The sequence below is a fragment of the Lissotriton vulgaris genome, chromosome 1_1, assembly GCF_964263255.1.
Source record: "Lissotriton vulgaris chromosome 1_1, aLisVul1.2, whole genome shotgun sequence".
In the NCBI taxonomy this organism is placed as follows: domain Eukaryota; kingdom Metazoa; phylum Chordata; class Amphibia; order Caudata; family Salamandridae; genus Lissotriton; species Lissotriton vulgaris.
The window spans coordinates 308,208,185-308,221,235 of record NC_141685.1 but is presented as its reverse complement, the minus strand read 5'-3'; positions in this window follow the sequence as shown (position 1 = coordinate 308,221,235).

The following is a 13,051-nucleotide window of genomic DNA, read 5'->3' as shown; positions in this document are numbered from 1 at the left end:
TTAGCCAAGAAGTGAAAACGCAAAAGCAAATTATAACTCAAACATTGAGACAGATGCGAAAGAATCCAATTAATCATGACCTACACATTGCTCTACGGGATGAGAAAAAACTGTAGAAAAGGAAGAAATTGGAAAAAAAGGAACAAAAAAATGACGAATTGAAGTTAAACGAAAAAATAGCTCAAGGTTTTGGCAAATAATCAAAAGAATAAAGAATCCAGTCCATCTTGGCCTAAATTTTATTATAACGGAGGAAGCATGGACAAGATACCTCTTCAGGCATTTTAACAGCACAGCCGCCGACAACAAGGAGAACCTTGAAGTAGTAGGGGTAAAGGGGCCCAGTAAAGAAACCAACCGGGAAAAAAAAGGCAGTGGCCTTACAACGGACACTATCCAAGAATCAGACCCAAAAAGAACTATGTTACCCTCTTGTATGGGTAAATCAATGCTAGACTTATGTTCTTCTCCCTCTGCCAAGACCGAACATTTTGCCTCCACACCAGCTGACACTAAGAGGCACATAGTTAGGGGCCGACCAACAGGTGCCCACAATCCAAATGTCATTCCACCAATGCTATATAAAGCAGATGCAGAATTTTGGAGTGTACCACTAACACCCTTTTTTAAAAATATAAAGGATACCTTGACACTACCGGAGTCCTAGTCTGGATCAATAATAAACCCAATTTTCAAACAGGGTGACCGGAAACTCCCAAACAATTACCGGTTTATTGCCCTCATAGACGTGCCGGCTAAGTATTTTGCAGGAACCATACTGGAGGAGTTAACATCATGGGCATCTAAAAATGTCATCATCCCAATCAATCAAACAGGCTTCTTCCGGGGTCAAGGGACCACAACAAACATCATGGCACTGACCCTGCTGATGGATGCAGCAAAAGAGACCAAATCTCCCCTATACCTTTGTTATATTGACTTCCCTGCATCTTTTGATCACGTTTATCGAAACAAGCTCTGGCGGAAATTGGAAAATTGGGAAGTACCAAAAACGCCTTTTAGATCAGTTGAAACTACTGCACACAAACACCTGGATTAAGGTTAAATTAGGAGCAGGAACGCACCTCTCCAAACCCATTCTTACAACAAACGGGCTAAAACAGGTTTGCGTTCTAGCTCTGCTTTTTTTTAACCTTACTTGACAACTGTCCCTATCATGCAGTAAAACTGTTGAAAATCCCGCTGTACAATCTGCTGTACGCGGACGACCTGGTACTTATAAACCAGACTCCAATCGGTCTCCAACATCTCCTAAATGTAACTCACTCCTTTTCGAAAAGGAACTGTTTGCACATAAATTTGACTAAATCCAAAGTTATGGCAGTGTACTACCGGAAAATGAGAAAAAACAATTGCCACCTAAATGGACAAGGGCTGGATTTGGTAACTACCTACAAATAACTGGGAGTAATCTTGGACCATAAGAACTCGTTTAAACCCCAATTGGAGTCCTTGCGAGGGAAGGGAACTGTGACTTATCTGGCGATAAAATCCTTAAAGGTTAAATTTCCCGACCTAACACTTAACCCCTTGCTTCAGGTTTTGCGTTCAAAGCTACAGCCGACCCTTACATATGGGGGTGAACCCCTTCAAGGAAAGGATGCCGTATTATTGGACATAGTGATAGCTAATTCATATAGGGCAATCTTTAACCCACCAAGAAATGTTTCTCCAGCACAAATTTGGTTAGAATTTTGCCTTTTAAAACAAACACTGGAAAGATGGAGCTTGTATAAAAGATAGCCCAAACAGTTCCTTGATGGTAGCTTGAAACACCTGAAGACGCACCACGGGCACCAGAAGTCGAGGCAACCACCGAGTTATGGTACAATGTGGGGAACAGCAGGTCAAAGCACCGTTCCAAAGGCTTACTGGAGTAATCATGGCAGGCACTACAAATGTCGGCAATTAACTGTAAGTGGAATTCACAATATCGCTACTGTACCATGAGAGCAACATAGAATCTCTGCAGAGGGACCCAGTCTGTTCAATTAATATATAGTACGTCATAAGTTTGATAGAGCTTGTTTTTGATCAAAGAGTAGCCACAAAGACATGGTCTGGCCTATGAAGAGATAAGGAGCTCACAATCTCAGTACTTAGCCAAGTTTGCCTTGCCAGCCTTCAAAGTTAAAGGATGCTGTTTGAATGGATGATGCTGAATCACAATTGTAATGTTTTTGTCAAAGAATGGTGATCATGACAGTACATATAGCATATGGCTAGCTGTTGACTTTATTCCAAAACATACACATAAACATATCAAGGCTAAGCGAAAAAAAATTTCAAACATCAATAATATTGTAATTTCTATTTAAATAGCGCCAACAATAATGCTGCAATTATTTATTCATTGAGATTTATAAAGCGCTCAAATACCCGAGGGCCACGGACGACAAGCAGATACCATGGTAATTGTGTTATTGGTTGAACAGACAGGTTTTTATCATCTTTCTAAAGATTAGCAAGGACTGACAGGATCTGATCTCCAACGGGAGAGCATTCCAAAGCTTTGCGGTAGTGACAACAAAGCGTCTGTCGCCCCAGGAGACAGTTTTTGTACGCGGAACCTTAAGCTGAAATGAGGAGGATGAGCGAAGTGCCCTGTTCGGAATGTGAGTTGTTAAATGATTTATTAAAAATTGGGGTCAAGTTTTACGAGAGACCTTGAAAGCAATACATAATGCCTTAAACTTTTATGCGATTTTTCACCGAAAGCCAATGATAGTTCTTGATGACATGCGAGATGGACTTGAACTTGGGGGTTCCTGACAGCATTCCAGCTGCCGCGTTCTGGACTGTTTGGAGCTTTTGAATGACCTTGATTTGTGCATTCGCAATAAGCCCGTTGCAATAATCTATGGAAGACATGACCAATGCACTGACCAGAGTTTTTCCTGCATTCAATTCGAGAAATGGCAAAATCTTTTTAATCATACGTAGTTTATGAAATGAGGCAGAGGCCACCGAGTTAGCATGAGAGGCAAAGGTCAGTTTGTCATCGAATATAATGCCCAAATTCCTAACCTTGGTGACTGGGATCGGTGGGGGGTCCAGGGAGGAGGGCTACCAGGTTTGGGACCAGATGGGAAATAACTTGCCAAAGGTCATAACCTTCATTTTATCAGAGTTTAGTTTGAGGCAATTGCTGGCTATCCAGCTACTGATGGCCAGCATGCCCTTTTGGAAGTAGCTGCTACCCTTTCTCCGTTTTTATTTATTGCAAGCACCAATTGGGTATGGTTCGCATAAGATGTAACGCCCATACCGTGTGCCTTGATGACTTTGGCTAATTCCGACACATAGATATTAAAAAGAGTCAGACTTAGGGATGAACCTTGCGGGACACTACATGGGAGGGCCAGTTGGGCAGAATTGAAAGTGCCTAAATTTACCGACTGAGTGCGATTGGTGAGAAAGGATGGCAGCAGATCTCTAGCCCTATGATGAATACCCATTCTGGTGACACGGTCGATCAGAGTAGTGTGATCGACCGTGTCAAAGGCTGCAGAGACGTATTTCTAAAACTGTCCAAAAAAGATACACACAATGAAATATCCCAAATGCTCTTGTGACAGATGATCAAGTTCAATATTACACAACATTTTGTATATTTTTAAATGTCGTCAGTCAAACAATTAAGATCAATTTTGGAATCTGGATACCTTTTTTTAAAAAAAAATGCCACATTTGAATGAGAATGGTTGAAGCTAACCTTCCCAGCAATGGGGTATAACATTGCCTTGGTGCTCCATAAATTAATGCTCCTAGCAAGGTAGTGCTAGGGCAGGTAAAAATTACAAAAATGCACAAATGTGTGGGACTTCTCGGCTTAGCTGTTGCGGGTACACCATTTGGTCATTGTTCCATCAGACTATTTAGCTGATCCCTAACATTGTTCTCTCTGCACAACCAACGTGTGACACCCAACCAACCAAGGAAGAAGATGGCAGCAAGCAGAAGGGTGATCAATGGAGGGGTAGAGCAACTTTTATTAGATATTAGGAAGTGTCTAAGCAGAACTGGCCACTAAGGAATTCAAAGGCTCAATAAGCGTTCTGATCAGGGTCCAAGTTTGTTGAGGTGGATCATAGAATCCTGGAAGGGGGTAGGAGAGAATGGGTTCTCATCAAAGCATAGGACGTTTTCCCCAAGGGATCAAAACATCGTCAATTATTTCCATGTCTAAGGAGAGACTAGGGTGAGTGCATGGTCTTAATTACATTTTGGTCCCTAAATGACAGTGATGACAGATATTGCTTAATTCTCTGCAAAAAATAAATCTTATCCAATACATAACCCTGTTTTATGTAATTTGAGGTGGAGATCCAAATATCGAGACAATTCTGTCAATCAGTTCATTCGTATGCGGATCTTGATTTTCCAAAACAATTACTATTCAATTCAAGCTCAAAATGAACATTATTTGCAGAGTGCACTGTTCTGCTTCCTTCCTTTGATTGCCTGTAACACATAGGATTTCTACATTGATGCTAGTATAATACTAAGTAATCATCTGGAGAGTTAAAAGACCGAAATATAAAAATAAATTATAGAGTGATTTTGTTTAGTCATGGCAGTAATTAAATATGGCACCCGAGGGTTTCTCTGGCAGTGGAAAGATTCACAATCTTTATAATCTCAGCTAGAATCAAATGTGCTAATACTCTGTAAAACTCATTAAGGGACGCCCCTGTAGGTTCACCCTGCCAAGCCAGCTTTGAAATGGCAAAAATATGATTTTGTTGCATCTGTCAGAAAATACCCACAGTCTGATTCACATCTGCTCCTTCTTTAAATGAAGATTATGAACGGGAAATGTCTATCTAAATGGTAAAACTGCAGAGTGATTCAGAATGGATAGAAAGAAACACAGACAAGGAGAGAGATAGCAAAATAAGGAACGAGAGAGGAGAAGAAAAAGAGATCGAATGGAGAGAGATAATGAGAGACAGGAAAAAGGAAAGAGATATATGCACAATGAGAGAATTTGGGAAAGAGAAGGATGAAGGGAGTGACAGAACAAGAAACAGACACACGTCCCTTCTTATCATGCTATACCATCCCAGGCTGTAGCATCCACCGTATTTAGGGTTCCTGCCTCCCTGTCTGGGATATCTGTGCTATGAAGAGAGCTGGAGCCACAACAGCTCCCTTCACAGCACAGAAGACTCACGTACCTGCTCCACAAACTTTCATCTACATTTAGAAAAAGTCAACTTCCAAAGTGGAAGCTTTATTACAATTATTTCTTGAGCAACTAGTAAATGGCCCAAAGCACATGGATCTTTCTCCCTGTGCCTGGGAGTCATTTAACATTGTCCCTGCTTGCCTCCAGGCCTCAAAGGACAGGATGACGGTCACTGTGACCCAGTGGTCCTACCGCAGATGCCCCGATGGAGTAATCAGTGGGTCCGCCAATGGGAACACAGGAATTTCCCCGACTCGACCATGGGAACCATGGGGGTGACGTTCATAAGGGCTACCACTTTGCCAAATCCTAAGTATTGCTCATAATTGTTTTGTCAACTGCAACACACTTTCCATGCATAATGTTAAGTGTTACAATGGATGCTAAAGTTTGTGCACGTGCGTCCACTTCCCCCATGCAAGATTATCATTGTCATTTGGCCAGTGGATGGCTCTTTTTAGGTCGATGGACCGTAGGGCTTGGCCGTAGGCCAAGACCGGAAGTCCGGAGAATTATTGTTGTTTATTGTGGCAGAGATATTTCGTCAGCGGCCGATTCTCCAAAAGATCCCTGTGAACCACATCGGCAGATTCAACAAAAACTGTATAAGGAAGCAGAACAAGGTACGGAATAATAAATAAGCAACTCAGATTTCCATTCTGAGGGTGTGGGGGGCACAGAAGCAGAGGATTCGGCGTAATTGACTAATTGTGGTGTAGTAAGGAGGAGAGACGACAGGCAGTGTGCAGCGGAGTTTTGTGAGGGAGCTGAGGAGACTCCGGACGTGTGAGGCGGTGGTGGCGCAGTCTGGTGAGAGCGAGAGAGGCATTGAGGAAGCTAAAATTTCAGTCAGTGGCTGATTCACCAAGCGGCTGTGTGGAACTTCTTGGCAGATTCTCAAGGGAGGAAAAGAAAAAAAGAAGAAGAACTTGTTGAAGAACAAAGGAACTTAAATCTTGGGGTCACCCAGAGTGTATGGGGAGCACCATAGAAAAGTTGTGACAAGAAATAATTTAGCGCATAGCAGATGTTAAAGGAATTTTACAAGTAAATGTGGTGAAAGGCAATAGTAAATGTAGGTAACAGGTAGGCAAAGGAAAGTGAAGAAGTAACATAGTGAATTTGAGGCGTAACTCATCAATTTTTGGATGTTTCATGGGAAGTTTGTGAAACAGTAGGTAAGCAAGTGTAGTGTAAACTTAGCACATAAAAGGGTATAGGCATTACGCTGAGGAAGAATCTGGTAAAGAGTACTGCGCTAATATAAACAATTAGGTAGTGCACCAGTGTGGTAGTAGTACGTTTAGGAAGTGAGAATTCCCACCCCGCTAGTCACCATAGATATGGCGGCAGCTAGCATGAATCAACCGCCACCCTTCCTAACAGAGGAAGGGGAGCCAGTGCTGCCATGGAAAGATTGGAGAAAGGGTTTTGAATCCTATCTGGTTGCAATAGGTGCAAGTGGGTTTTCAGCTATAAGAAGGCAGAATATACTCCTGATAAATCTAGGAACTGAGGGAAGGAAAGTTTTTGACAGCCTACCAGATCTGGAAGGGGTTGTAGGAGAAGGAGGTGACATGGATATCTATGATCAAAGCTTAAAGAAATTAGAGTTGCAATATGCTGATAAAATAAATGTCGTGTTAGAAAGACACACGTTTTATGGAAGGGTACAAAGGAAAAATGAGAAGGTAGGGAACTACATAGCATGCCTGAGAGGGTTGGCAAACACATGTGAATTTAATGATTTAACAGAATCACTTATAAGAGATCAGTTGGTGAGGTGCACCAACAATAAGAAAATCCAGGAGAAGTTGTTGGTAGGTAAACCAGATTTGAGAAATGCCATAGATATAGCCAAGAGTTTGGAACACACAGCAGAATGTGTGAAAGAAATGAATATACTTGAGGGGAGCAAGGTGAATGAAATTGGTGACAGTAAGGAGGACAACAGAGAAGTTTATGCTGTAAAGAATACAAAGGGAAAAGAATTTTATAAGGAACAAAACAAAGAGAGATACGATGAGGGAAACAGACTGAAATGTTTTAGGTGCTGCAGTAAAGGACATTTAGAGAACAGCATCAGATGCTTGGCAAGAACAGCGACTTGCAGGAAATGTAACAGAAAAGGGCATTTTGAAAGAGCATGCAAAGATATTTCAATAAAATCTGTGAATTTAGTAAGCAACAGTGATGTAAGTGAAGAAGGTTATGTGTTATGCATAGACAACAAACATGAAAACTCTGTCAGAAGGGTAACATTACCAAAATGTGTGATTGATCTTAATGGTGATGCAATAGAAGTATATGCAGATTCTTGTTCGCAATTTACTTTGATCAATGTGAAGACATACAAGGAAAAATCGCAGAAAAGAGGTGTAAAGTTGGAAACACCAGATGCATGCCCGGTTGGTTACAACAGAGAAAGAATACCCTTGGAAGGAATGATCACTAGTAGATTATCTTTTAAGGGAAGAAGCACTGTAGGTAAGGTCTATGTAGCAACAGTGGGGTCAAACATACTTGGATGGGCACATCAAAAAGAAGTAGGGATGAAACTAGACCCCACAGCTGAAGAGCCAGTTATGGTAGTAGGAAGAAGAGTGTGTGGCGTAGAGGTGGTAGAAGAGCTAAAAGAAGTTCCCACTGAGAATCCATTTTTAGCGAGGGAACCTCCTAAAAAAGAAATAGGAAAATATTTAAGGCAGGAGGGGATAGAGCCTGCGGAGAACTCTGAATGGGTCGCTCCCATAGAAACAACAGTGGAAGGGAGCACTAACAAAATAAGACTATGCTGTGATGAGGTGAAGTGCAAGATAATGAATGCACCTTTTCTTGGCCAGTTGGACACAGGAAGGGACACTGTAATAATTACGGATGCAGGTACTAAAGGAATAGGGGTCACCCTTAGCAAAGGTGTAGAAGGGGAAGAAAAGATAAATGTCTTTGCTTCAAGGTCCCCCATTGAAGCTGAATTATGGTATTCTGAAGGGGAGAGAGAGGTTTTGGCGTACCATTGGGCAGTTAGACACCTCCGGGCTAAGGAGGAAGATGAAGTCATACCCAAACTGGAAGCACTAGTGGCCAGAGGTTGGCCCGAGAAAAGTGAAGGACTAGGAGAACAGGAGAAGGAGTTTTGGGAGGTCAGACACAATCTAATCTTCCAAGTAAGGAACTTGTACAGAGGGAGGAAACTGATGTCACTGGAGAACATGAGAGAAAGTATTGTAAGTGTGACTCATGAGTGTCAATTAGGTTGCAGTCTAACGGAAAACAAAGTCAAAATACATCACTGGTGGCCAAGAGTGGACACCATGGTAGAGAGATACATTAAACAGTGCAGTAGTTGTGCTAAGAATGATAAGACTAAATTGAGCAGGGAAGATCCCATAGCGGCAGTTGAAGTGCCAAATACACCAGGGGAGAAATTAGCAATGGACATTGTGGGACCCCGGGAGGTAAAAGGATGGGAAGGCAGATTCATCATCTCCCTGGTTGACTATCACTCCAGGGGAGTGGTGATAAAGATTGTGGAAAATGTGAGTACTAGCTCGGTAATAGTGTCCTTGCAAGAAATTTATAGGACTGAAGGAGTTCCTCAAATATTGGTGAAGGACAACGGGACCCAGATTGTTCCGTCACAAATGAGTGAGTTCTTACATAGAACGGCATTGTACTGTCCTAGAGTGAATGGGATGATCAAAGAGAGTATACAGTTGAATAGCAGCAGTGGGGCTAATGTGGGAAAAGCCCTAGAAGAAATGAGTTGGTTGTACCTAGTCACGCCGTTCAGTGTGACGGGGTTATCTCCATTCAAATCAAAAAAAGGAAAAGAGCCAGACACTAAGATGAGTCCTTTATGGCTGAGGGGGAAGGACGAGGAGATGAATGATAAAGGACAGATTGCAGGAAGAATAAGGAAATATCAGGATAAGATGTCAATATGCACTACGAAGACCCAGGCAAACTGGGCAGGACATGGAAAGTGGGAGACATGGTAAAGGTCATGCTCCCCAGATCAGTCCACTCGGGATGTTCTAGTTTTCTGAGAGGCTGAAAGACTACATCATGTGGGGAGTACCTTTTTGTGTGCTGTTCTGTTATGGGATAGGAGATGTGTTGTAATTTCCTAAATGTAAATGTTGGTACATTCTGTTCCCCCTCCCTTTTCTGCCCCTGTTGGGCTGACCCTTGGTGCTGTCAACATTCCAAGTCACACTCTTGATCAGTACCTGACTGGCAGGGCTATGGATGTCGTTTGATTTCATACCCCAATAAAGTACATCAACTTACTTGTGGTGTGGTCACTTATAATAGACCACCTTCCTGTGCATGGCAGCACTGTCTGTCCACACCTGGGCCTACACAGTCCACGGGGAACACCACAGGGGGTTGACCGGTTTATAAACAATAAAGAGACAGGTAAACCTCTAATATTGCTCCACTGCCATGGTAAAGAGGACCTTGAACCCGGGACCAAAAACCTGTATGTCATTAACCTGAACCTGATCCAAGAACCTAACCAGAGCCAAGACTTATTTGCATATGGTTTCCCTTGTCAGTGGAAAAATACACACAAAAGAGAGGACTGGAATTTGTCCCACATCAATTGCCAATCGCTGACAGTTAAGCATTCAGTGTATCATGATTAGATTTCTCAGACAGTAAATCTAAGTGGGATCATTCATTGTGCCTTGAAGTGGGTCCACAGCTCACTGTGTCATTGACTCAAGCTGACCATATCATGTGAACTGGTAGGGTCAAGTCCTGTTTGTATATCATTGAACCCTGTCTGTAGTGATCAAAAATCTATGGCTTGTGATGTTATCCAGAATAATTACCAATGATTGAGAGTAATTCGAACACTTCATCTGTCATGTTTTAGGCCTGACCAAGCGATGTCTTTGAGACCTTTCGAAAATAATACAAAATGATAATTACTTAAAAGGACTTTGGCGCATCCTCCTTTACCAATTATTATTGATGTGTCTGTCACATTCTTGTTCAGCCCACAGCATACATTGAGAAATCCAGGAGAGCAAACTTTGTTACGGTGGTGTAACGTAAAAATATAGTCCCCCTATCAGAATATGACGAGGAGCTCTTGAGTCTGCCATATCTCACAGATATTCATTAACCATGGCCTGTACGGGCCCCCTTGAAGGTTTGGATGCCCCATGGGGTTTGGGGCCCTCACTGCTCCACAGGGCCTGCTGCGGCCTGGCGTACGCCCCTGCCTCTTCGGTCAGCACTTTTACAGTTACTTATAGGAGCAACCAACAGGCATTGTAGGTGGCAGTATTTTGCCTTCTAATGTCAGAGTCCACAGAGCAAAAGGGTGAGATGTACTTTGCCTTTTTCAGTGCTGTGGCAAGCACTATGTGGAAGTAGACGGGGAGGACAGAACTGGACCTGTGTGCTCAATCAGCACCCCCACCTCTGGCTCCACTCTAAGTTGCCATTAAAAGAATGAGCACTAGTCCACAAGCAGCTCTGGCTTCACCAACTACAGGTATGGCCCTCACCACTCCCATAACTTCATCGAGACTTTGCTATGAGTAACCTGTGCCCCTCTGTGGACACATGAACATGGCCAGCTGGCTCTACTGTACTGTCTGACATGCTCTAGTCTTCGTGGGGTGATCCCCAGTGGGCAGGATGATGTGAAAGGCATACTTGGTGCCGCCATCTTGAGTTTCTGCTTAGAAGAGCTATACACCTGTGCAGGAGCAGCTGCTTAGAGTTTACGGCCAGTGACGTAAGCACCGCAGCCACTACAGCCTGACAGCTGTTGATCCCAACACTCAGCCTGATCTGATGATGGAGCAATACGTCTGCCAAACTGTAAATCAGTCCCTAAGTAAGAGGGTAAAGTCTTTGGCCCAGACTAATGCGGTTGGTGTATCCAACTTGCACTCCATTGTGTCAGCCTGAGTCTACTGCAAACAAAGACTAGTTTAAATATCTCCAGTTCCCCGTGTCTGTGTTTTGTGATTTTGGTGTCATTTTGTTTAAAAAATTTTACTCTTTTTTCCTAAATTGATTAGAGATTTTCAATATTTAGAATTTTGAATTTCTTACGGTTTTGGTACTCCATAAATATTTTACACATTGCCCTAAGTTAAGCCTTTCTGTATTGTGCCATAGCTACCAAGACATTGCACTCAGGTTAATTTAGTGACTGAGAGGGTTCACCCTGATAAGGGTTGTGATTATTCCTTGAAGTGGGCTGTTCCTCACTCCAAATAATAATCCATTGCTCACAGTGCATGCAGGGCCGGACTGGTAATACCGGGCACCGGGCAATTCCCCGGGAGGCTGGAAGAGGTTGGGGGTTGGTTTCTTTACAGGAGGCCGGTTTTGTTACAGAGGCCGTATATTTTTGAAAAATCGGCCCCTAGCAACAAATTCAGAAGACCGTCCTGCTTTCAGCCTGTGGCAGCATAGGTTCTCAGCAGGAATCCGACCCTAGAGTGTCCAAATGCAAAAATACACACGCAGTATAAATAATATGTACTTGTGGGCGAGGAGAGGTGCATGGGGGACGTGATGGTCAGAGGGAGGAGCCATGCATGAGGGGTAGACGCAGTTTGGGATCCAGAAGGAGGCCTCCTGGAGAGGCGCCGAACACCGAGGCTGCGGGGATAAGAAGGGAGGGCAGTATCAATAATATGTACTTGTGGGCGAGGAGAGGCACACGGGGGACGTGAGGGTCAGAGGGAGGAGCCATGCACGAGGTGCAGACGCAGTTTGGGATCCGGTAGGAGGCTTCCTGGAGAGGTGCCAAACACCGAGGCTGCGGGGATAAGAAGGGAGCGCAGGAGAAGAAGTGAATGATCCGCAGCAGGCCTCGAAGCGCTGGGGTACACAAAGCGACACTGAACCAGCGTGTACCCAAGACCACAAGGAGGGCTTCAAGTGTGCGCCGGGCAGGTCCTCCTACTGCTGGCGAGATGGCTATTGATGGAGGGCTCCAGCCCTTTTATAGCTTTCAGTCCATGGGGTATCTCTGCTGTCGCCAGCCCGAAGCCACCCTGTAGGGCCTTCGTGAAACGGCCTCAAGGGAGTGAGCCTGTGTCCAGAAGAAACAGAGAGGTCCGCGTTTGACCTTGGTCAACCACGGAAGGCTCCTCGTGGTGAGCGATAGCAGCTCACCCTCGGGGCGAGTGCAGTCTCAAGTCTGAGGCCTGAGGGCGGTAGATGTGCTACTGAGGCCTGCAGTACGGCAGCGCCTTGCACTTGCATTCTTACAGGTAGAAGAAGGAAGCAGGGAGCACTCCAGGGTAAGTGGAAGGTGCCGTGGGAGAAGCGAGATCTGCCGGGTGAAGATGGGAGTGCCGGCATCAGCGGCATGCGGGATGAGAAGGGCACGAGGACAGAGATTTCAATGATCCATGCAAGACAGAAGGGGCGCCGCCCATGGCGTGAGATCAAGGACACCCCGTGAGCCGGCACTGCCCAGGAGCACAGGCAAAGACCGGGAGAGCCGGGAGACCCAAAATAAAGGACCATGAGCCCAGAGATCTGAGTGTTTGAGCCAGGAGACTGACAGAGGAGCACGGGAACCAGGGAGCTGGAATCCGGAGCCTCTGCGGAGTCCATTGAGGAGCAAGCCCTGGGCAGAGAAACAGTGAGTATAGGGTGCAGTGACCCAGGCACACTGACTAGGAAATGCTACTGAGGGGGAGGTATTGAGGGCTGTGATTGAGCGAAAGGGGTCAGACGTAAGCGTGTAAACACGAACCAAAGTTCCACCAGTTGTTGTTTGCTTTTTGCCTGAACTTCTTGTATTGCCCTGCCTTACATTAATGTTTTATTTAAAATTAATATTTCCCATAA